The sequence below is a fragment of the Zonotrichia leucophrys genome, chromosome 2, assembly GCF_028769735.1.
Source record: "Zonotrichia leucophrys gambelii isolate GWCS_2022_RI chromosome 2, RI_Zleu_2.0, whole genome shotgun sequence".
Lineage (NCBI taxonomy): Eukaryota > Metazoa > Chordata > Aves > Passeriformes > Passerellidae > Zonotrichia > Zonotrichia leucophrys.
Window position 1 is genome coordinate 48,052,950 of NC_088171.1, and position 24,792 is coordinate 48,077,741.

At 45.6% G+C, this 24,792-nt stretch overlaps 1 long non-coding RNA gene across 4 annotated transcripts; it reads left to right on the plus strand.

The window, feature by feature from the left end:
- The first annotated feature begins 922 nt into the window (after positions 1 to 922).
- Positions 923 to 24,446, plus strand: LOC135443140 (uncharacterized). Of its 4 annotated transcripts, XR_010438836.1 has the most exons (7): positions 942 to 1,023; positions 7,874 to 7,956; positions 8,092 to 8,206; positions 9,148 to 9,236; positions 10,017 to 10,204; positions 13,080 to 13,193; positions 13,789 to 14,183. It is a non-coding gene; the product is annotated as an uncharacterized LOC135443140 (long non-coding RNA). The 4 variants fall into 4 exon arrangements; XR_010438834.1 differs by lacking the exon at positions 8,092 to 8,206 and having other exon boundaries at positions 923 to 1,023; positions 13,789 to 14,216; XR_010438835.1 differs by lacking the exons at positions 8,092 to 8,206; positions 13,789 to 14,183 and adding an exon at positions 14,817 to 15,356.
- Positions 24,447 to 24,792: the final 346 nt, after the last annotated feature.

Consider the following 24,792-nt stretch of genomic DNA (forward strand, 5'->3'; position numbering starts at 1 on the left):
TCCCAAATCTCCATCCCCACCTGCCTGTAAGGGGAAGTGGGCCAAAGCAGTGCTGGTGGCAGGAGCTGCTCGTGCACTGGCCCTCAGTCACTGGTGGCAGGTGGCCACAGGGGATGCTCCATGAAGATGCTATTTCCAGGCAGAAGTGGAAAAGCAATCACAATTTTATGATGTGTTGGGCCCTGCTGGGTGTATGTCACGCTGATCCAGATTGTGCAACTTCAGTACCACTTAGCAGCACAGCCTGTTTAATTAGCCCACCTGCTCAGCAGTGGGAAGGGATGGCATTCACAAGCCTTGCACATCACCTCTTCTGGGCTCCACAAAGCCTTTACACCCAAGAGCTGGCAGGGAGCACACCAGGCAGCAGGATGATGTTCCTGCTTCCCTGCACTGGCAGACAATAGCAAGCCTTGCCTTTCTCCCCTACCAGCCCTTTCTGTTTTCCTTCTCCCTTTCTGGCAGGGCTTAGAAAACCCATGCATACCATCCCTGGCACAACAGGACATTCCAATCCCTCCTCATCCCATGAGGGCAGCAGTAGGGCAGCCAGGCTCCCAGCCTAGCTCACAGACCTTTCAGAATATGATGTCAGTCATGATTTGCTCTTTTACCATCTACCTGGTTTTACTGATCAAGCAGGGCTGACCTTGCCTCCTGGTGGGCTTTGCTCTAGGGGCTACAGAGGGAACAGACAGACTTAGGGCATAGAGAAACCCAGCCCCATTCCATCCTGGTGGGGCCAGGGTGTTTTACTGCTGCCTTCTGGCTCAGTGCATCCATCCTCTCCTGGCACAGAGATCCCAGCCCCTTCCTGGAGCAGTAATAGTGAGTTACTGCTGATTTCCTTCAGCTGGGGCTTAATCCCCAGCAGCTGCCAGTTATGGGGCCAAGTTATATAGGGAGCTGAAGGCCCTTTCCCAGGTAAAGAGTTTGAGGTTGTTTTTGTTGCTGTGGTTCTGGTCTGTTTCATGTGCCAGGGACCTCAGAAGCCATTTCAGTATCTGAGAGCAGGGGTGGCAGGTAAGTCAGGCTCCAGAGAGGAAAGAAAAGTAAGGTTTTAAAAAAAGCATACAATTTCCCATTTTTATTTCCTATAGATTAAACCCTAAAATTTTAGGTGCTCATGCTCTTACTGTCAGTGCTTATTTGTGAAAGCTTTGGGCTGTAAGCTGTTGTGTTAGAGCTCCTCTCACAGCATGCTTTACCTTCTAAATATGCCTGTAGGTTGTTATTGCTGCAGTGGAAACCAAAAAAGAAGAAGATTATGAAATCTGGTGGAAAAATGAAGCAGTGAGGGTTAAGGTTTTAGATCTCCTCTGCTGTGGGTTAGCTGGCACATGGCTTAGAAATTTGTCTGGGCAGATATTGGGAGGGAGGGCAGGATGATGTGATGAGATGCTTTATGGCTCACCTGGTAACCATTTCAGAAAGATGTAAAGGGTGACAATTTTCTGCATGCAAAAGAGGCTGAAAATAACTTTTCAGAAAATAGCCTTGGGAGATGTATGGAACCCTAGGAATGCAGTTTGACTGGAGGAGCACTTGAAGAGTGCAGCACTCCTGAGTGAGGGCTGTGCAAGAGCTGTGTACCTGGATCCTTGATTCTATGCAGCTGAACTCAGGAAGCCACCTGAATCTGGCTCAGCTGATTCATGCAGCTGTGCAAACTCTTGGTGGCCTTCTGGCCTCTGGAGGCTTCGTCATTGCCTTCTTTATTTCTTTCCTCACATTAAACCAGTAAAAGAACATCTTCCAGCATAACAGTTTGAATGGTGAAGGGTGGGTGAGATTTTGGGGTGCAATTCTCTTACTGGTTTGAGCCTTTGAATACAAGCAGTTGTGCTGATGGCTGTGACTCTCTGACTACTGAAGTTTTTGCTTACTAGGCTTGTGCACAGCACAGTTCCCAGACTCTGGCTTGGGGTGATGGTTTTAAGCTGCTTTTGGAGCACCAACAGCTACCAGCTGCTTGGGGTGTTGTGCAGAGGGGAGAAAAGTCCAGTCTTCATGGAAAGAAAAGGGAGCAGCAGTTTCTCTATTCAAACATTGCTATGGCAGAGCTTGGTGCTGCAGTAGGAGATGCCCATGTGCCTGCCCATGGGGAACAAGGGCACATACAGGTTGGAGATGCTGGCCAGATAACTGGCCCTTTCCTTCAAGTGGTTTGGGATCACTGTATGGAAAGTTGTTACTGATTTGAGGACAAGGGACTTTGAAAGACCCTGGGCTGAGGTGAGTCAGTTCCTGACTTGATGGGGTGATGAAATGAGATCCCTCAAATCTGCTCAGGGAGACTCTGATCAAACATTGCCTCACCTGCTGTGCCCACACAACTTCTGCTGCCCTGCTCCCTACAAACACGTGCAGGGCTCCAGGGGACCTTGCACCTGTTCTTAGGAGCAATAACAGCAAAATCAGCCCCCACTCCAAAAGGTCTTGTCTGGGCAAGAACCAGAGACCTTCCACATCTGCCCTGCCCACTGGCTCCTGGCTTCTTGTTGCCTCTTTCACGAGCGAGCTGCACAGCCTTGCTTTTCAGAAAACACTGGTGTTTTGTAATTTTTTTGGCAACTGGGACGAGTTCTTTGCAACTATCTGAACTTTGCATTTGTTTAAGCAATTTACTGCCTTGTCGCTCAGAGGGGTCATTTGTTCAAAGCTGAATAGCTGCGGGGCTGGAGAATAAACATCAGTCTCCCCACTCTTGCCTCCACAGGGTATTGGCCAGCTGTGGGTGATGCAAGATGGGCTTAGCTTCTCCCTGTTTAATGAGTCAATGAACCCTGCATCTCTCCTGACATACGGGGTGACTTCTAAAAAGAAAGCTGGTCTCTGTCCTGCCCATTCCCCAGGCATCAGGAGCTGTGCCTCCATGCCTACCCTGCTGCAATAGGGCAGAGAGTTTGGCCCTGGGGTGCCAGGGAAGGACATGTTTTGTGGTGGTGCCCTGTCTCCAGAGGCTCTGTAACAGTTGGGTGCTTTTATCCTAAATAAAGGTGCTTTAGAGATGGTGACCAACAGCACCATTGGGAACTTGCAGGCAGGAGAGGCTTGTGCCAGAACCATGACTGGAGGATCTCTCTCCTTGTTCCCTAGCTGAGACTGATTCCTTCTGGGTCTTGTGGCTCTCCTTGTCTCACTCAGCAGCCTTTAAAATCTGGAGGAAGTCTCTCTTATCCCATTCTCCAAGACAGAAATAAAACCTCTGCCTGGTATGTAGGGATACTCTGGTCAGGGCTTTTTCTGAGACACAGGGTGAGACACCAAATGAAACATCTTTATCCATGCAATGGAAATGTCCAGCAGGTGGGTGTTCACTCTTTATAGATGTATAATGTGGCTGAGAACTCTTGCTACTTGCTAGGAGTCAGGCAGCTTTAGGACTGGTGAGGTGTCCTGCTGCTTCACTGCAAAAAGAGCACAAAGGCATCTCTCAAAGCACATAGCCAAGATTTCTGTTTGCTTCTAGTTTATAACCAGCAGAGCCCTGATGATGATGACTTCTGGACTTAAAATAAAAGGGATTCACCTGAAACTGGCAGGCTCTGCTGGGCAGCCATCCCCAGAGCTTTGCTGGTGCAGTACAGCTTGGTGGCTGACAAGAGGTTTTTGCCAGGTTGGCAGCCCCTGTGCACCCCAGCCACACTGCAGAGCCCAAATTGGGAGTTGTGCTCCATGGCTGAAAAGTGAGAGACTACCTGCCCTGACCACTGCCAGGCTGCTCAACTGATTTGCATGACAAGAGGATGTTGGGCTTCCCAAAATTATCTTCAGTGCATCTCTAAGGTTTCATTTCCTTGTGGTGGCTGCTTTCTCAGACGCCTACGCTTCCACATGCACACGAACACATCTGCTGCTGCAACAGCGAGCACCCCAGCAGCCTGGGCTCTTAAAGCCTGGAGCCAGACCTCTGGCTTTTGTTGGAGCAAGCCAAAATTTCTGCTTTGCATTGTGCCAGGTAGCACCGCTCCCACCCAAAATGTGCAGTGCACAGCAGGGGAGAAACAAACCCAAAGCCTGTACAGCCCTCCTGCCTGGCCAACACTCTGCTCACAGCTTCCTTTTGGGTTCATGAAGCAGTGGAATGGCAACATCTTTGCAGGCACCTCTTTGTACCATCTGCAGTGGGATGGTCTATGTGTTTTTAGGTTTTCCACATGGTGCAACACAAAAGCAGGGGCAAGACTTCCATAAGGATGTGTCAAAACAGGGTAGAAGCTGCACCCCCTTTGGTCCCTGGAATTGCCTGTAAGATGCCTGTGATGGGCGAAGAAGAATTTGGGAGGTGTTGCTGGCTCCTTTGGGCTGCCCTTGACAGAGCAGGGGTGCTACAGATCTCCCCATGCCACCAGTGTCAGGATCAGAGCCTCCAGCATGACTTGGGGTTGTGGAAAGAGTCCAAACCACTGGCTGGGTGGGAGGTCAGGCTGCACTGAATCTTGCTGGGGCAAGAAGGAAGCAATGTGAGCACTCACCTCATTGAAAACCCCAGAAAAAGCCCCGGATTTTTTTCTAGTAAGACTGAAACCCTAACAAGCATAGCACAGCCCCAGCCTGGCACATTGCCAGGCACTGAACTGGCAGGGGAGCCCCTATCCCCCAGAGCATCCCTCCATGCAAGTTAGTCCAGCCAGCCCTCCTGCTGTCTCCATAGCACATGCATGTACCTGCAGCACTTGACTCCAGACCTTCAGCCTCTCACATGCCAAGAACAGGACCACACTTGAGGTACCCTTGGCTTTGCCAAAGAAAGGATGTTCTGCTCTTGCATGCGGTAAGCTGGGCTTTCTGTTCCAGCCTTGACAGTGCTGGTGACTCATGATCCTGCTTTGAAAACTATGCCTGGATTAGCAGCAATAGGCTAGTTGTAGTTCTCCCATGTCCTTTGTGCCTCATTTACCAATTTATTGCTTGATCTGAGGCTTTCTCTTTATTCCCACCAAGACCTTTGTTCCTGTTGTCCCAGCTTGTCTTTTCCTTGACAAACCTCATTTATTGTTTCACTCACATCATACCCTCAATCATTCCAGACAAAACTAAATTTGGGGGCTTCTAAAAACCTTTCTAGGAAAGGAGAGAGGAAGCTGGAGTGCACTTGTCTACCTCCAGCCCCATGCAGGGACACACACAACCCCAGGCAGTCGGTGTGGGGGGATGTGTGGGGCAATGCACTGGCAGGGCTGTCAGTAAGGCTGCGTTGATTGTGTGGGGTTTAGTAGCAGCCATCACCAGACTTGCTGTGCTGAGGAAAACTTGCTTTTTTTGCTTCTACCTGCTGCCCTTGTCACCTCCTTGGCTATGGTGGTGAAATGAACTGTTATTTCATCCTTCACATTTTCCTGTGTGTAAGGATATGGCAAACCCAAGTTATGATGTGATTTGGGAAGAGGAATGAGGCATTTCTCAAGGGAGTATTCCAACCCCTCTTCATGAGCAGAGCTGCTCGTGTCCAGCCAGCACCATGGTGTGGTTTACTACTTCTACAGAGTAGGAAAGGGAACAGCATCCCAAAGTGCAGCTTCAGAGAGGAAAAACTTGCACGCTTTTAAGAGAGTAATAAAAGAAATGTAATGATTCATCTGGGGGGTTCATCTGGTTCCTGCAGAGATAGCAGCAAAAGCCAGCCTATGCTGTCCCCTCTCTCCAGGTGTTGGGCCTTGTTCCCCATCAATGGCTGAGGCAGGGACCATGGAGGTGATTGCTCAGGCCATCATGAGTGCCCCAGGGCTTGCCAGGGATGTCTTCCTACCTCCTACATACCCACACTTGAGATATCCTACAGAGAACTGGTGCTCTTGCAGTACCTCTTGCAGGGAGGTTGTTGTCCTTGGTTTGGAGCATTGCCAGTGTTCAGCTTCAGCTGATGAATGAGCTGTTAGGGAGATAAATGTGCCATTTGGTGACTGGCCAGGGCATTATTTACCATTTATGCAGGGAAAGCTCAGCCCTGCACAAGGTGGTGCATGACTGGCATTACCAAAAGTGCAGGGACAGCCAGACCCAAAAGGCAGAGCTGCTGCCTTTGCCTGTAGGAGGTTTCTTTGTGAGCACAGCTGGCAGAGCTGGGACAGCTTGTGCTTCCTAACAGACTGGATCAGAAGCAGTGAGATACTGGATCTACAAACATGATGCAGGGAAGCAAAGGCCCTTCTGAGCTGACATAGCTATGAAAGAAGCCAGATGCCTGTGGCAAAGTTTAGCAAGATTGTGTTTCAGGAGTCCTTATTTCAAAAAATGCATGCTGTCTGAGAAATAAGCTAGGAACTCACCAGACCTACCTGTATTGTTGCTGCTGCTACTAGAGTGATCCTCCAGAGTTACTAGCTGTGTGTAGCTGTGCAGCAGCTGAGCTCAGAGGTGCACAGAGGAGCATCTCCCAGGTGGGAAAGCTGAAGCAGGCAGCAGTGCTGGTGCTCAAGGGCCACTAAACTCATCTTTCCTGTGTCTCTCTGCTCCACTGGGTGGGCTCCTCTGCTGGCTGCTGCTCTAGAGCCAGAACAGCTGTTGCCTGTCATGGGAGCAAGAGAGTGGAGTTGGGTATTGAGGTTTCTTAATTAACAGGATTGTCTGAGTTTCTTTGCTGGCATCAAAATGTATTCCTCACATAGCTATGCTCTCTGCATTGCAAAATGGACACTGCTGCTATTTTTATATGTGTTTTCCCAACTGTTTTTCATTTTTCTGTGCATCTGTTCCTTGCATGATCTTCTGGGTAGCCAGGAGTGAAGATGAAGTAAGAAATGAGAAAACACTGCAGTTTCTCATTTGGGCAGCCATCTGGAGGCTTTCTCAAAACATTAAGAGCCCCCTGAAACTTTGATCTTTTTGCAGTGTTAATGCTGGGCACCCCCCAAAATGGCATCATCTTAAATCAGAGCTTTGAAACAAGAAGGCCAATCTGTGGTGGTTGGCAGAGACAGCAGGCACACCAGCCTTCCTCCAGAGCCCCTCTGCTTCTCCCACTTTCTCCTTGCTCTTCTCCACCAGCTTCTGCAGGATGGGCTGGAGGCAGGCAGAATTGGATGGGATCCATTTAATATTTTGTCCTTGCTCAGAGTGACTCTCTGAAGTGACAATTTGCTCCTGGCAAAAGGAAGAGCTGTGCAATGCAAGGCCTTTCTGTCCATGCACCATGTCCCTGTCCCACATCCCTGCACCCTATCCAGCATGGATAGAACTAGGCTTTTGCTGGGCACAAGGTGCTGCAAAACCTTTAAGTTGCTGCTTGTGGGGAAAACCAACCCCAGCAAGGCTGTGCTACTTATTTCTGAGCAGAATGGCAAAACACAGAGAGGCCTTCTCCCTCCCTCTCTGTTATTTTTCCCTTGTGAGGGATTTAGATAACCAACAGTACATATGGCATTCCTTCAGTGTGGTGGTGCTTTGTGGCTGGCAGATGTTGACCCTTTAGGTGTGTGAGTGAATTGAGCTGCTCCTCATTCCATGCAAGCATTTGCCAGACAAATGTTTTGTCTCAGGCTGCCTTCAGGTACAGGGCATACCGAGGTGACTTCAGCAGCTGATGGAGAAATGTTCCTACTGAACATGATTCCTGCTCAGAATCACATTCTGGTCTATTTTCTCTTCAGAAATTATATTCTTTAATAAATATAATTATTAAAACTGATCTATAACAAGAATGATTAAATAATTGCCTTGCTATAAAACAGCATGGCAAGAAAGGCTGAAGAAGCTGTAGGTGGAGATACAGGTTGTATGACAGTAAACTCTGAAACCTGTAGAGTGCAGGGAAGTTTTGTTTTTAGGCAGTGATGACAGCTGGAGAGAAAGTGCTGGACTTTCTCTGCAATTCTGTCACCCTCTGACATCTGACGGGGAAGCTATTTCTTCATTCTGTGTTGCTATCCAGGCTTGGACTTCCAGCTTAATTCAGAGTGAGTAGGAAACCTAGACAAAATCCTGAGAAGTGCCTTAGCAGAACACCCATCACAGGTAAGATCAGAGATGGACTTTCTCTCCCTGCTCTGCTTGATGGTTTGTTTGGGTTTTTTTTTTTTTTTTCATTCCCTGTGTAAAGAACACTGTTACGAAGCGTGCTCAGGTTACTTTCTTCCCTTATCCCTTCAGAGCTGTGCACTACAGTCTGGATAAAAGGATCCTTAAGACAAAAGGACAAAGGAACTGAAGTTCCTCAGCCATGGACCATGGATAGTGTCTGTCAAACTCCGCTTTTCCCTTGCTGGTATTTCTAGTACTGGGTTTGGGCTGGTTCACAAGCCAAAGCTTCAATCTAGGCTTTGGTCCCAGAAGAATTCAGCAGTTAAACTTCTCCCTGCCTTGGAGGGAGGGAATAAATCCCATCCTCTTGAGTGCCATACTGTGCAGGGTACCCCATATTTGGGGTGTTAAGGCAGGAGGATAGCGTGTTTCTAACCTCAAAGAAAGAGTTTGGAAAGCACAAACCATCGGTAGGCTCCACCAAAGTCAGGTGTGTAACTCCAGCTGACCTTTCTGGAGACAGTGCTAGGCCAGTGCCCAGCAGTTTTGGAAAAATCCCACTCCTTTAAAACTATCTCAGTTGTGGGCATCTCTGTTCATCATGGAAAATCCTCCAAGCCTCCCCAGTCTAAGAGCAGTGAGGAACCTGTGGTCCCATGGTACAGGAATGCTTGAGGCTGGTGGGTTATGTGCTCCTCTCCATGAAGCATGGCATGTGCTCAGCCCTGGATGCTGCAAGGCTGGTGGGGCTGAATGGACTCTGCCCAAAACTGCTGCAGAGGCTCTCTGTCCAAAAGAGCATGGAAGATTTGCTGTTTGGCTGAAATCTTTTCAATTAACATCAGGCTATCATGGGTTGCCCTGTAAAATGGTTGAACATGCCCATCTTCACATGGGCTGGGGATGATTTGAAGGTGTCCTTGAGCATGGCACTTCAATTGGTAGGGAAGCAACCCAACTGTGCAATGTTTAAAGCAGGAAAGAGAAAAGGGGAAGCCCTGCTGCTTTGCAAGGAAGGCAGGCTTTCACCAGGCTTTATTTAATTGGAAATGATTAATATTCCCTTGTTGCTATAGCTCCTCTGGGGCTCTTCCTCCCTGTAAGGATTTTCATTTAGCATGTTTTTAATGCACTCTTTGCATATCTGCTATCACATCTGAAAGTCACCTCTGCAATATATAACAGGCAGGTGGAGGAGGAGGATGGAGAGGAATGAGCACAGATGCCTTTTCTGCATGCACCGAGTGCTGTCTCTGGACAAGACCTACTGGCAGGTAGTGCTGGGAAGCTGGGAAGGCTGTGCCATAAGCCAGCAGGCAGGCAGTTGGGAGGATGGCAAGCATTTCAGCATGTAGCAGTTGACATCTGGTGCAGGGAATGAGTGGGAGGGGAGGAGGGAAAAAGGCAGCCTGATTTCTCAGAGTTAGCTGCCAGCTTCCTCACCCTCGCCACCTTGCCAGCTCCTGGAGTTCAAAGTCGTGAGGCAGCCCATCCTTTGCCTGAAACTATGAGTTGTTGTTACTCCATAAAAACATCCTCATCTCCTCAGGAAGAAAGCAATACTAAATGCCTGGCTCTTTTTGGGGTGGGGGTAAGAGCATGTTTTCAAGCACTGCGCTGCAAGCAGGTAGGCCAGAAATGCAGAGCTGATGAGTGAGAACTGATGCCCTCCCACACTGGTCATGGGGACTGAGCTGCCACTGCTGGGATGCTGCCTGTCAGCTGTGGAGGCAGTAGAAATTTCAGGCAGTGTGTGTTCCATCAGTGTCCAGATCCCTCACACTTTGTGTGAATGTTTTGGGTTTGGATGACCCCAACCCAAAAGTCTGGTATGGTAAAACACCTGTCATGTATAGATGTACTCCAAGCAGGGATTGAGTGGGAGAAATGTGGCCTCACTTCTGTGTTAGTAACACCAACACAAGTTATGACTGGGTTGTGGGTTTGTTTTTACATTAAAATTTGTCTTTGTTCTCAACGAAAGTTAAAGAGAAGAAGATTGGGTTTTCAAGTGTTTAGGCCTACCTACCCTATTGTGTTTTGTTTCTAAGCAGTAAACACTGCTTGATCAACTGTTCCTGACTGCTGCCACCTCCTCATCTTATGTTGCTAACACCTGTCAGCTCAGCCAAAATCTGTCAGCAGAGGTCCAAGTGCACTTCCTGACTTGCCAGCCCACCCAAAACATCCTAGCCATCCCAGCTGGCTTTCCTCAACTTTCACACAGTGCTTACTGGATCAGGTAAGTCTTTTTCTATTGATGACAAGGTGTCTATGTCATCTGTGCACACCTTAAAATTATTAGGAAAAACCCCTAAACCCATGTTGGCCACTGGGAGGAAAGGGGTTTCTTGGTAATTCCAGGAACAGTCTAGCATTGCAGTGCTCCCCATTTGGAAGAGATGTGGATGGTCAAATTTGTGACCCCAGCCCAGGGTTGTTAACAGAGCCTGTCATCAGCCCTTCCCACTCCCTGCCAGCAAAGACAAGTCAGGAGGGCTCTCAGCTCCCAAAAGGAGTGTGTCTCTCTTGCACTTGTAAAACTTTTTTGATGTTATAACTGTTTCTGTGTGGATATTTTCACCTTCTTCCATGTGTGCTGTATTTTAGCAGATGCATTTGCATGTTACAAACCACTTTTTCATATGGAACCAAGTAGCACACAATAATCTGTTGAGCAGACCCTTGTACCATTAGAGTCCAAGGCAGCTTTAGAGAGAGACCAAGAATATCTCAGTGACAAATGTCTTGTCAAAAGATTTGTAGCCACCTGCAAATCAGGTGATAGCCTTACATTTGTCATTGATTTCTGGGCTGAAATACAGAGAGCAAAGACTTGGTTCAAGGGACCATGATGATTACAATTGTTGACTACATACTGAAAAACAAGCCTATTTGGTCAGTCATTAACCAGAAAGAAGAAAACAGAAGATAGTTCGTTCAAGAGGCAGTTTGTGCTCACTGAGTTGAAACAAATGCCTTTATTTAATTTTGTGAAGTAATTTTCTAAGCAATTAGTTTCATCCTTACCCCTTGTAGTTGCGACATGCTGACAAATATCTTTCCACAGCCAAGGAAATTGCAAATAGGTTTTCAATAAAAACTCAGCTGGTCTTATGGGAATTTTGTTTTGAGAAGAGATGGCAGTTGAGTGAAATAGATTTTTCCAAATCCTTTTTTCCAGCTTTAGCTTGGTTGGACACCACTGCTGGAGACCAGAAGTTTGGTCATTGTGGTTTTAAGAATCTCTGCAGACTTGAGCTTGTGGGATAATGAGTCAGTTTAACATGGTTGCACCCATCAGAACTACCTACTGCTATTCTTGTCAGAGCTTTGAGATGGAGGAAAATATTTGAGGTTTTTCAACCTGAGTGTAATTCCTGCACTGAATAAGGTCTTGGAGTACTGAAGCACTTGAGCATACTCATAGACCCGAGTCTTATTAGTCAAGATATGCAAGGCTGTGTTTAGAGTCCAGGCTCCAAGAAACATTTATTTCTAAGAAATCTGATGATGGAGCTTTGGAAACCAGAGTCTCTTTCACAGGGAGGTGACTTGCAATCCTCTTGGTTACAGTCTCTTGATCAGTGGCATTCTTAGAGGTAGCCTTGTGTTGAAGTGTTGTCTTGGATCAGGGCTCAGGGAGACACAAAGGAAAGAACATTTTTATTACTGAAGACCATTGCAGGAGCTGTTGTGGGGAAGCTGCTTTCACTGAGAAATGTGTGTTGTATGTAAATCATGGTTATGGCAAGGAAAATATTATTTCTTGCAGGCCAAGTGCTGGTGCCCCCTAAGGGGCAATGGCCTTGTCACAGGCAGTCTGTTCAATATTGATTGTCTATTAGCTGACGCTTCCTATTGATCTCACATATCTGTCTTTTAAAGAAGATTAGATTTGAGCAACTTTCAATGGAGGAGAGAGCAGAATAGAAAGGCTGGTTCCAGCAGTAGCAGTATTTCTCTGTGCAGATTTTAATGTCCATGATTCTAGCAAATTATTAGTGCTTTAACTCGGCTTTGCCTAGAGGCTGGCAAAGACATGACCTGTGAGGGGTTTGCAGGATCCTTGTCTTACTTTTTTTTTTTTTTTTATTTTTATTTCTTAAGTTTGTACCAATGTGAAAAGCAAACATCTTGATCTCTTCCTGACATTTGTGGTGGGGAGTTCAAGGAGCAAATGGAGCAAATCCAGCCCCATGCCATGTCAGCTAATCTTGCAGGGGTAGGCAACTGCTAGTAGCCAGCCAGGATGGATTTATTCCAATGGCATGATGTGAGGAGGTAGCATGGACAGTGAGGTTTGGGCTCCTTGCTGAGGACCCTCTCTTGCACAGCTTGGCTATGGATGTGTCCCCCCCCTCATTCCCCAGCCTTTCCCTCAGGCCACAGTAACTACAACCACCAAGTTACCCATCCCCATGTTCTTCCATGCCTGGGGATGTGTAATTAGACAATGATGGCTCTGTAAGGGTGTTGAAGATCTATTTTGGGGAAGCAGGTTAAATTTGAGTGAGAGTGTGTTGGATCTCTGTGTGTCTGCCACAGCAGAGCCCACGGATGGGCTGACATTTCAGTGCATCCTGTTTACAGTGCAGCCCAGACAGCAGGAGAAGTATTTTTAAACAAAAATGCAGATTGCATTGTAATCACCCCATGTTAAGGAAACAAACATTTTTGCCACAGTGCAAAACCAAACATTTGCTCAAGATTTAGGATTCCTTTCCTTTAAGCTATCTGCAAAACATAAACTCTGACTTTTTCTCTTTTCTTCCATTGATTTCCTCACCACTGTCCTGTGATACATTAAATGGAGAAATGTTTGCCATAGGTAACAGTTTCACATTTTTGCATTTCATAGCATGCCAGGAATTTGGTTGCTGAGCACTTTGTGTTTTGAAATGTCAGGCGTGTCTGTCTGAATCAACTGACTGCAGCTTGCACTGCGAGCAATGCCTGTATTTTGACAACATCTTTACACCAAAAGGGAGGGGGGAAGAAAGCCAACAGAAAAGCACAGGCTAAAAATTACCCTGCTTGCTAAAAATACTGAGGACAGGAATAGAGAATTCACCACGCTGTTTTTCAGACTCACGTGTGCTTTGATTTTATTACAGGATTAGAGCTGCCAAACTATGCCAAAGGCTGCGGTTGAGTTTCTATTATAAGTCTGCTTTCTGGCTTCTCCCCCAGACTGTGAAAGGCTTCATATAAGGAGGCAAAATCCATAGGTAGGAAGCCTTTAGGATGAAGGGGTAGATATAAGGGAGTTGCTTTGCTTTCTCCAGAAAATTTTGAAGTAGGGTGTCTGGAACAGCCTAGATATTGGGAACATCACCCTGGTGTGTGCTCTCCTGGTGGCCACTGGAATGGGGAGCAGTTGCTCTTGGCCACCTTGGCTTGGAAAAGGCTTATTGTCACTGCAATGAAGGGTGGATTTTACCTGTCCCACATTACAGCCCTCACTGTGCAGAACCACGATGGCAGAAACACTTGTCTGAAAACTGGGCTTTCTCCTAGCAAATCTTTCTGTCCTACCTTTGTCCTCCTAATGCTGGTGAAGAGGATTGAGAGGCAGGTGGGACAAAAGAGCATTTTGTAGAAGACACTAAATGGGGAATTAAGTGTCTCCTACAAAAGTTCAAGACAGCATTAGCATTTAACCAAAATCATATAGCAAAAAAACCCCACCCAATCTATTCATGTGATAGGAATTTGAAAGAATAAAAGTTTCAAGATGAATTCCAAGCAGGGATCCCCTTGAGGTACTGTGTTGGGCTGATGCTGCCTCATCATACATTCCTGCTTTTCCTTCTTTTTTAATAGTTTCATGTGGTTCTGTTCTTCAACATGCAGAATACAATATTTTGGAGAGCTCAATCTATAAAAAGCAACAAGTAAGTTGGAGCCTTGACTCAGCTGGGAGCAGCTCTGCCACTCCGAGTTATCAAGCTCTGTTTGCAGAGTGTGTGCCAGGAAGGAGCAATACCTGAGGGGACTAACCCAGATAATTTGAACAGCACCATCTCTTTTGCTTCTAGCAACAAGGAATGGCTGCTGCAGGTCATTACTGTAAAGAATCAAGCAGGCAGACAGGTCCCAAAGCTGCACACAGGGGCCAGCCCGTCACCTGCGCTGGCACCATCGTGTCTCTCAGACAGGCCACATCTGCAACGCATGATGGAGCCGAAACACCTTGCAGCTGGCAGTAGTGATAATAAGGCTAATAAATAGACTGGTTGCTTGTGAAATGATCATTTGTTCCAAAACAGTCCTTATTAATAGCCCACGGATGGCAGTGGCCATCTGGGGCCTCAGCTATGCAAACTGCTACAAGAATTTGCTCTGCAGCTGATGGGGAGCCACAACTGCTGCTGGCTTAGTCCTGGGTGAAGTGCGTGTGAAAATGGGGAAATGCTTCTTTGGAGAAATCTATTTCCAGTCAAAATATGTTTCCGTTAATATTTCATAACACAGTTACAAAATATGCAGACAGAACATTGACCCCTAGAGTACAATATGAGTACTCTGACTTCATGAGACTTACTCCCTTCACAAACTTGGCCTGCTTTATTTCTTAATGACATTTTTGAGCTAATTAAAACCCTCTCATGCAGATAGCTTGCTTCCCAAGCAAGAAGGAAAATAAAAAGGAAAGAAAATTCCTTGAACCCTCCCCCAAAGGTCAAGCTATGCCACAAGCTGTGATGAATGTGTCCATTTATCACCTCGGGTGTGAGGCTATCCAGAGCTCTGACATTTCCCTGGTAGAAGTCAATAGCAAGTCCTGAGTTTGTAGCATGGTGTGAAATTTGCTTGCTTTTCCTTTTTCCTTCTCCCATTTCTGTTTAAAGGATGTGATGGTCTATAGCAATCTCCAGCTCTGTACCAGTGATACCAGCTGGTCTCAGGCATGCAAGGAACTGCAGAACCATCCCAACAAGATCTGCTCTATCTGGGAGATGATGGGACTGAGGGACCAGCTCCTGGGAGAGGGCAGATCCAAGTCTGCAGGAACCATTACCTGCCCAAGCTGCATATTAGCAACAGTACAGAGCCAGGCCGACTGTCTTTGTACTTGACCCTCCTTTTCCTCCAGCACAGAGGTGCAAGTCTGAGAGTCTGAGTCTGTGCCTGCTGGCCTCCTGCTCACCCAGAACAGTTGTGTGCTGGGATGAGAGGCTGGATGCACCTGCAGGGTACTTTGGCGTATTTGACCCAGGTGCCTGGGAAGGAAGCCAAACCAGAAGCTGCCTTCATGTGCACATCAAAACTGCTCTGGCTCCATCTGGGGTGGCCCAGACCAATTCTAAGTCCTTGTGACAGGGACATTGTTGGGGAGACCAGACCTCCTCTGAAATAAAACCTTTGAACTGCTTATAGCGCAAGGGCGCCAGCTGCTTTGGTCCACTGATCCGTTCCTAGCATGCTGAATGCTTGCTAATTATAGCCAGGAGGCAGACCTTTCCCCCTGGCCTGCTGAGCTATGCTGGCCTCCCAGCGAGCTGCAGGGAAGTTTTAGCCCTATCTGTTCCCATCAAGTGCCAGGACTTCATCCTTGCACACAGCTGGCTCTGGCTGCTCTCTGCCAGCAAGGGCCTGTTACATTTAAAACTTTAGTTGCCAAGTTTTAGTTTTAGAAGCAAAGGCTGGAGCTGTGGTGTCCTCCTACACATCCTGCTTCTTCCTGGCTTGTGTTTTTTGGGTGTCTCAAGAGGATCACAGGGAACCCATGGCAGAAGGGGAGACCGTGTATCCCCACAGTACTGGTGCAGGATAGGGAGGGGGGAAATTCAGTGGCAAGTGAGTCATGAGGAAGCTAATCCAGAGCTGTTTCACTGCCCTCCCCCCTTCTCTGTACTCTCAGTGACTTTTTTTGGGAGATGTTAAAAGATTCAAGCTCTTCTATAGCTGAAGTCAAACTGTCTGCCAATAATAGACATGTTCTTTCCCTTTACTTCACCCACGCAGGTTGATCTGTGTTTTTTATAAAAATTTTATGGAAGGCACTTCAAACTTATAATGATTGAAAAAAAACCCCAAAAAACTGTTCCTTATGTTGTTGTTGTTATATTTGGGAGTTTATTTGGCTCAACTGTATTTTTGGCTTGGCTTAGAAATTTCTTGCTTGCCTGGTCTGCTTTTGTTGGCCTTCCTGTGAATACATGCTTTGTAGATAGGGAGAAAAAATAATAACAAAGTGTAGTTTTCCCTAAGGGTTCTGAGCCAGGTGGAAGAGCCTGTGTTTTGTTCCTAGCAGTGAGAAGTGGGTTAGCTGCTGCAGTGAGCTGGCAGGAGAATAAATCTTTATTTTCCCTTTCTTCTGTGGCTGCTGCCTGTGCTACAGGTGTAGAGAGCTGCTTTGGGACACACAGCACCCCTGGGAGTTGTATTCAGAGGGGTATGAGAGGTGCCTAGGCAGGGAGGACAGGAATGAGAGAAACTGGGGAATGAGGATAGGCAGGTGGAGCAAAAGGGAAGGAGATGTGAGTAGGAGGATAAACAAAGAAAAAAAATGGGGAAGCTGGAGCTGCATACCATGCTTCTAAGGTGAGGCTAATGGAGGTGCCAAGTAGACAAATATATGCACAGAACTACATATAGACACACCTGCAGATGCACACAGATAAAAATGTCTCTTAGGAGTTTATAAATTATTTGAGCAAAATATAGCTCTGTGTGTGTGCATCATCTAAGAACAATTGACTTCTGAATTTGGTACTCTTCACTGCTCATATCAGTACTGATCTATAAACCCAGCACAACAGATCCATTGTTCTCTAAATAGACTCTTATTTTGAATCTGCATAAGGTCTGCAAAAATCAGGAGGCAAAATGTAATGTATGTTAAGTGAATTGTATAGAAAGAGAAGTAAAGATTGTCCTTCAGGGCATGTGCAGGAGGAAACTTGACACTTGCAACTCTCTTTAACTCTGGATATTCTGAGGATGAGGTTTCTAATTGCAATGACCACTTTGTGAGGAAAGGACCTGTTGGGACATTAGCTGGGCATTATTTTATTCTTCACTGCTGAAGTCTGTTCTCTAGCAGCACACCTTTGTTCACCTGAGCATCCCTAGTACCCTTGAATTAGAGGAATTAAAATAATTGGGCAGGGGGAAAATAGCAAAAAAGGAAAAAAAGAAGGACTAGCCAAGCTGAACTCACTTTTCAGATATTCTCTGGTGTTTGCTGACAAGGAGTTATGTTAGAAAAAGGGGAGACAAGGAGCCCCAACACTGGTGTGGGGCATAGACTCTGCAGAGGGCCCTACAGTAGAGGCAAAGGCATCATCATGGGATGGGCATTCTACACTGCAGCTGACATCCATTCATAATCCAACAGCTGACAGTTCAGTAGGATTTGAGTCCTTTTCATAGGATCTGAGGAAACTCCCAAGCCAGTGCTAAATTACCCCTTAAAAATTCAAAGGTTTACTATTTATTGCATGTGTCACAGTAGGATGTGGGAACTGTGCCAGGGCCCTCAGCAAGCAGAAAAAAAAGATGGCTTGCACCTTATATCAAGATCTTATCTGGGGGTAAAAATTGATTGGTATATGCAATGTCACCTGCAGAGAGCTATGAATGCCCTGAGAAGTTTCATTCTAGTGAGTGCAGAGTAAATGCTATAGGAAATGGAAAAGTTTTCCCTAAGTTTTCTTCAAGTACTGCTTTCTGGAGTATAGAAATTATGTGTCTTGGGGACTTGGTGGATTCTTGGTTCTGGACTAATGGTTTCACAGCAGTGCCTGAAGCAACGACTGGGGCTCAGGGCATGCCCACATCAAGATCCCCTGCAGAGAGGGAAATCAGTATGGAGGCAGAGGTATCATTTGCAGTGGGGTTTGCACAAAAAATACATTGTTTTTGCTTTGTCAGCTTTCTTTCTTTGCAAAGAGACACTCAGATTGAAGACCTTTTGTTTTGTTTTGTTTTATTACAAACCTGAGCTCTGATTCAATACCCACTTCTGTAGAAAAGGAGCCCAGTGCTTGGCTGATGCCTTTATCTCTTTACCAGCTGAAAGCAGCAGTAAAACATTGAAATTAGACTGGAAATCACAAGGTAGTCCTGACCCAGCAGCTGCCTGTTTATCACAAGAAAATATATAAGAGTTTCAAATAAATATGAAAGACCCTAGTCTCTCTAATCCTGTACTTTAGGACTTTTAATGTATTTTTTAAAAAAATGTTATTAATGCCTGACCAACTCAATCTGTCCCCCTGTTTGGTTTTTTTCTTTGGCCATGGGTCAGCATTTCCCTTCTGGCTTGAAAGACTGATGTCAAAAGCTGGGCTGCAGCCAGGTAATCAGGTCAGCAAGGCAAAATTCAATCAAGTGTTTTTTCGGCCAGTGTCACTGTGGCCTGGACAGACCCTGGAGCCACAGCTGCCTGGCAGCCCTTGTCCCCTGATAAGCTCAGAGCTGATCTGCACATTGTTTTCAGCATATGTTTAACTCTTTACATCTTGCTGTGTTCATTTTGGGGATGGGCTTGCCTTGCTCTCCTTGTGCCCACACCAGTGGCTGGCTACCAGCGTGGTCCCCATTTTTGTGCCGCCCTACCCTCATGTGAGAGCCTGTCAACAGGTATAAGGATGGGGGACACACTGGTGTTTTCTGGGTACTGCCTGGCCCTCAGGTGCTCTGTCTTCTGGGCTATCTCGTCATCTTTGCAGTCCTTGTGAACTGATGGGGTCGGTACCATGAGGTGACACAGCTTGATGAGGCTTTGCATAAAGGGTTGCTTTTTTTCTTCATTTTAAACCTACCACCTTCACTTAATATCCAGAAAATAAAAGGTAGCAAAGGGGCTGCAAGGGTCCTGTGGCTCAACAGGTTTCAAAGCAATGCTTTCTTCTGCTGTCAGTCACCAAGTTTTGCTCTCCAGGCTGGCCCTGATGGGAAAATTAGCTTCTCCTGGTAGTGTCTAAGCCAAAGCTGAAATATGAGACAAGTCGATTTTTTGCTGGGTGCATCTTAATATTTTATTGCCAGCACTGCCCAAGCAGCCCTTCCCTACCATTATAAAATGGCATAAGAAGGAGGCAGAATCCCAGAAACAGGCATTGTTAATTTACATTTTAAAAGTGTTGTTTGTCAAATACAACCGTTGTAATTGCTTGCTTTCCATTTCTTAAATGTGCTAGCAATAAACTGGAAAGAAATAATGGGATACATGTATTTGGCAAGCTCTTTTCAGGGTTTTATATCAGTCCACGGCTGGATTCAATTACAGGCGATTTAAATTTTTCACGCAATGTCTTTCTTCTTAAAAATGTCTCCTTTCAAATCAAAACCCTCAAAATAATTTGTGAAAATGCTCAAGTTGTTTTAAGTTTTCTTCCAAAATTTTTCCTGTAGTGTGAAATTGGATCTTTGTGTTATGTGGAAAACGTTGCACTTCTTGAAATAAACTTCTCCAGCATTTCTGTGTAAATGGGTACATACTGAGCCAGATCAAAATGGAACTAATTTTTTTTTAACATCCCTCTCCTATGATGCATTGGGATAAAATTGCCAATCCAGCTGCCCTGCTCTTTGCACATACTTCCCCAAATTAATTCCTACAGCACCCAACAGTGACAATAGAAAACCAGGAGCCTGTGATTGTAGGGCAGCTTCTCTGAGGTTTGAGGATCTTTCGCTTACCAAAAATCCCAGTGGCTGCTGGGATTCTCAAAAGTATTATAACTTCTTTTACTGAAATAGATGATACCACTGGAATTGTGCACTGGGCCACGTGGCTGTTTATCCCAATTCCCTGAGTGTGGCTTGGAGGACATCAGAAGCATTGCGATCTGCTTTTCCTTCTGTTTTCCTTTCTTGGGCAGACTTTGAGTTTTTTTCCTAAAAACTGTTTCAAGTGAATGAAGCAGCTGTTGCTCATCCTAATTGATTTTAGCTGAAGTTAACAGTGCTAATTATCTCTTACACCTCCTTCCTATTTTTATCCTCTGCTGCTGAAAACAGAGGAGAAGGCATTGGATGAAAATCCTGCAGCATAGTGGATTTCTGTCCCATGCAGCCTGGGGATTAATAGTATGTGGTGTTATTAACTGTAAATCTCAGTCCCCAAGCTGGCTCCACTTCAGTGCATGATTGAATGTTCCCTGTTCCCGCTCAGGAATTTCTGCCTAATGCCACCCCACCCTTTGCTGATCCTCTTTTGTACTGGGCTGTCAGTCACAGCAGATGTGGCCAGGGAGCTGCGGGGGGGGGAATGCAGTGAGGCTTCTTCACTCTGCACCTGCAGAGTCTGTGCCAGGGTGTCTCTCCAGCGCTGGGCACGCAGCACAGCTGCTCTCATCTCTTGCCTTGGTAGCCCCTCCATGCAGGTGTGCCCCACAAGGCTGTACTGCTGTGGAAACCTGTGCTTCAAGCTGGACACATTCCTGCTTTACCTTTTTCCTATCACTGGCAGGTTATATTTTTAAAGGTCACAGAGGCACAGAGTGAAATACGAGCATCCTTGCCATTGCAGCTCTGGGCAGGAGACCTGTAATTTCTCTCTGGGGAAGGGGAGGAGAGGGGAGAGCTGCAAACTTCCCTTGTAAAAGTGGAACCATCTGGGAGAGAAAATGCAGAGAAAAGAGAAGAAAAATAACATAGCAGGATTGCAGAATGTAGCAGTCCTGCAGAGACAGTTCTTGTTCAGCCTTCATTTGCTGATTGATATCACTAGTGCTTCCCGATGGGATATTCCAGTTTCCTACAGCTCTCCCTGCTCATATGCCATGTGTTTCTTCACAATTTATCCTCACAGATGTGGCCACAGAGGCAGTAAAAGGTGAAATGCCTTTGCTAAGGTCATGGAGCAGATGTAGGAATTGGGAACAGGTGTTTTCCCTGATACTGTCTCCTTTTATGCAGGACAAGGCAGTGAATTTTGACCAGGGGCCTCTAAATGATTTTAGTGGGGCCAACAAAGCAGCTACAGCTCTGTTAGATTCTTCTTGCTTCCATTGTGCAGCTTTCTGAGACATTGAAAGAAAGGGTAAGAATAAGGACAGTCCCACAGGCACATAAAGGACTATCATGTACACCTGGAAAATACAACCTTGGGCCAAATATTGCAGGGCTTACTGCTCCCTCCTGAGCCTCATGCCAGGTAGGAAACAGGATCCCATGCAGTTCATGGGCATGGGCATAGGACACATCCAGCATACACAAAAATATTCCAATGAACAGATTTGGAGGAAAAAAGCTTTGAGTTTTCAGACTCACAACAGCAGCAGTTTGCCATGTCACAGGCTTGGTCCTTTAACTTGGTCTCAAGTAATTTAGGAAGAGTGTTTCAAGGAGTAAAATGTCTGGGGAGCAGGATCACTCCATTGGCCCAAATTAATCATGGGCTGTTCTGAAACACATAAAATGTGTGTTCCTTCACAGGAATAGGAGTAAAATGTCTATCATCAAAGTTAAGCATATTTAATAGAAGTGGCAAAATTTACTCAGAAAGATGAGCCCTTGGTGTAATTCTTCCCTGAGACTGCCCCTCAGTTTTGTTTGTTTTGGTGTGTGAGATATTTTTGGTGGTGTTTTCTTTTTAATTCAAAGCTGACACACGTTTTGGGCCACCAGCAAAACAATGATGAAAAGAAGGACAACATGGAGAAACCCTGTTATCAACTGACCTTTCTTGGCAGAGATTTGGAGTGATAGAGGCTTTAAGAACTGACCCTGTGACTTTGACCAGCTAAGCTAAATGGCTTGAAACTAGACTTTGTGCACCAGTTAGGGGAGTAAACTTCAGTGCAGCAAAGCCAGCAGGTACTTTTCAGTTCTGATGTCAAAGCAGCATTCAGGCATCTCATTAAACACCGGAATATTTTTTGTGTAGTTTCTGTCAGATGTAAGAGAATTTTTAAAATCTAGTTCATAGATACATGGGGAAGTACTCAGGATATTTTAAAAAAAAGAAAAATTAGAGTAGCTTTCTTGTCCTGTATCCCTTCTGACTACAGATAAGTGCATGGCAGAGCAAGGAGAGAGTTGAAATAGGCACCCAGGGTTGTGAGGTTGGTCCCACAATATCTGTTCCACAGTGTTGACGTCAATGACCAAATTACTTTCCCCTTTCTTGTCTGGCTCCTAGCAGTACAAAGGGACCAATATGCCTTGAGAGGTCACTTGATGTGGCTTCATAGGAAAAAGGGCTGTAAGGACATGAGCAGTGTAGAAGTTTCCACCTTTTGGCACATTTCTGCGTCTGGTTCTTGGAGCTGCAGGAGGGAAAAATGCATGGTTGGAGATCTTGACCAACACATTTTTCTGGGCTGTCTTTCATCCCCTCATGCTGCACCCTGAGGTTAAGGTCTGTGATTCCACAGTTTGTTGATCAGGTTCTCTTTAAAACAGTGTAATCTGTAAAGAGTTTTAAAAAGGAGAGAATCTGCCAAGTTGGGCAACACCTCCAAAGATTTATTTCCATTTGTCCCTATGTTAAACATTTTCCCTTTCAGCCACGTTCACTGGACTACCAGTGGCAAACAAAAAGAATAGGAACACTGCAGGGAAATAACTGGCAATAGTTTGAGTCTTCCTTTACCTTGCACGTGCTGAGCTTAAGAAGTGGTGACTTTCCATCAAGGACCTGCTGGCTCTTTCAGTTGGGTTCAGAAAGTCATGTAAAGCTCAAAGAAGAATGCATGTCTGGAAGATATAAAACAAGCTGTGGAAAAATGGGAGTGAGGTGGAAGATACCCAGCTCTATATTTAGAAGTCAGAACATGTGTGCTCCCCCAGCAGCTGTGAGAAATAATATTATATGTGAAAAAACCTGGCCTAATGGGTTCCAGCCTGCCTGGGGTGGCACCATGCTTTTGAACAGCTATGGTACGAATTACAGCAGCTCCAAAATTTCATCTATAACCCAGGGACCAGCTGGAAATTAGCAGGATGTACTGAAAATGTACAGCCATATATTACCAAACCCTAGTTACAGGGGAATGGCTCTGGGGTGGGGGGGTAAAGGAATTTAAAAATCCCACTGAGCAGATCACTGATGGCAAAAAGGCACCAAATTTTTATAACTCTCTGTTAGAATTAGAATATTAGATAGATTTTATATTAGAATATAAAATTAGAATATTTTATAACATGATAAATGGTATTTGACTAGGATCCTTGGGGCTAAAGCAGCATCAGGAGCCCTTGGGCCTGCATAAGGATATGGGTTTCTGCAGGATTTAGCCATCAGAGCACCATGGGTCATTAGAAAAGCCACCGTAGGTCTTTAAATATAGTGGAGCACAAATGTTGTGTGGCTTAAAATTAAAAGGTATGCTTTTATCTAGGAAGGGGTAAGCCCTAGGGATATGACTGTGTGATAAGGGAGGAATTAAAAACAGTCAGTGCTGGGAAGAGACCTGGAGAGGAGAATTTCCTACCTGCCTAAATAAAACTTTACACACTGCCATCTGCCCAGGTAGACCCGGTGTTAGAGCACAGGTCTCCCTTTTAACTTCAATTTCTTTCATCAGAAACACAAGGCTCTAACAAAATATATTTTGGAGAAAAATATCTCTGGCATAGAAGAACTGAAGCAAAATTGCTTCAATCATTTATGCCCTCTATTTCTAAAAATATAGATGACTAATCGAAATAATAAAATATTCACATAGTCAAGAATCCATGTTTACAGTTAATGCTGAATTACATCCAAAGACATTTTTAAATGGGAATTTAATGGATGTCTTTGAACAGAATGAGAGTTTATTTCTCAGTTCACTCCTCAGAGGAGGAGTTTTGGGAAATCATTTTGGAAAGCCCATCATTGGCAGCCTTGCCAAAAGCCACCATGCAATCCTGGGCAGCACATCCCTCTGTGTCTGCAGAGCACTTCCCCTGACAGGAGCTGGCTGCCTCCTGGGATGGTGCTGTACCATACCAGTGATTTTGGCAGCATGCTCATTTCCTGCTATCCAGGAACATAAAACAGCATTTTTCTTTTTTTGGTAGATGAGAAGGGGTTTGGGCCAGAGACTCACCAGAGGAGAGACTGGGAGAAAGAAGCAGGTCTGAGGTCCCTCTCCATCCTGTGTGGCCCCAGGATTGGTGTGAGATGGGAAGGGCTGTGCTGCTGAAGGGTCCCAAGCAGAGGAATGAGTACATCTGGCTCTCCAGAAGCAAGTTCCATTTCGGAGCAGAAAACACTGACCTGGTCTTGAAAAGCCTGGGATTTGACATCCACTTCTATCCCTGACTAGCTGAATATCCTAAAGATGTTTCAGTTCCCCACAACTCAGTTTTCCACCTGAAAAACCTATCTGCCTGAGCTTTGCATTCCCTTGTCAGGGTGAAGGAGTGCCCAGAAAGCACATGTGACTTTAGAGCAGGTAGGCAGGCAGCACTGCCATGGGTCAGCACACCTTGAGGGAGAAAGCTGGCCCAGGACTGCAGATATTGATAAGCAATAGTCTCAGAACTACTCTAAAAATAACATTAATAAAAGGGAAAAAAGGAGTGAGTCTTCTATGGTGAAAGCCTGGTGTCATTTGCTGCAGTCTCTGAAAATTCTGGTACCGAAAGTAGATATTGAGGAACACAGAGTTTACAAACTGTTCAGTATGCTTTTTAAAGAGGTTTGCAAATCTACCCACCTTTCAAAATGTTACATTAGGGTTTCTAGGGTGGTCCATTAATCTAGACTGAAAGTGTGCTCTAACTAGGGAACAGATGATGATCCAAAGATGAAGTAATCTTCCCTCTTCCTTTGAGAGCCAATGTATTTTCTATAAGGCACAGCCTGCTAGGGACTTACTAAACTTTCTCTTTCCCATCTCAGCTTCTAATTTCATAATAATTTTTATATTGTTGGCTTCA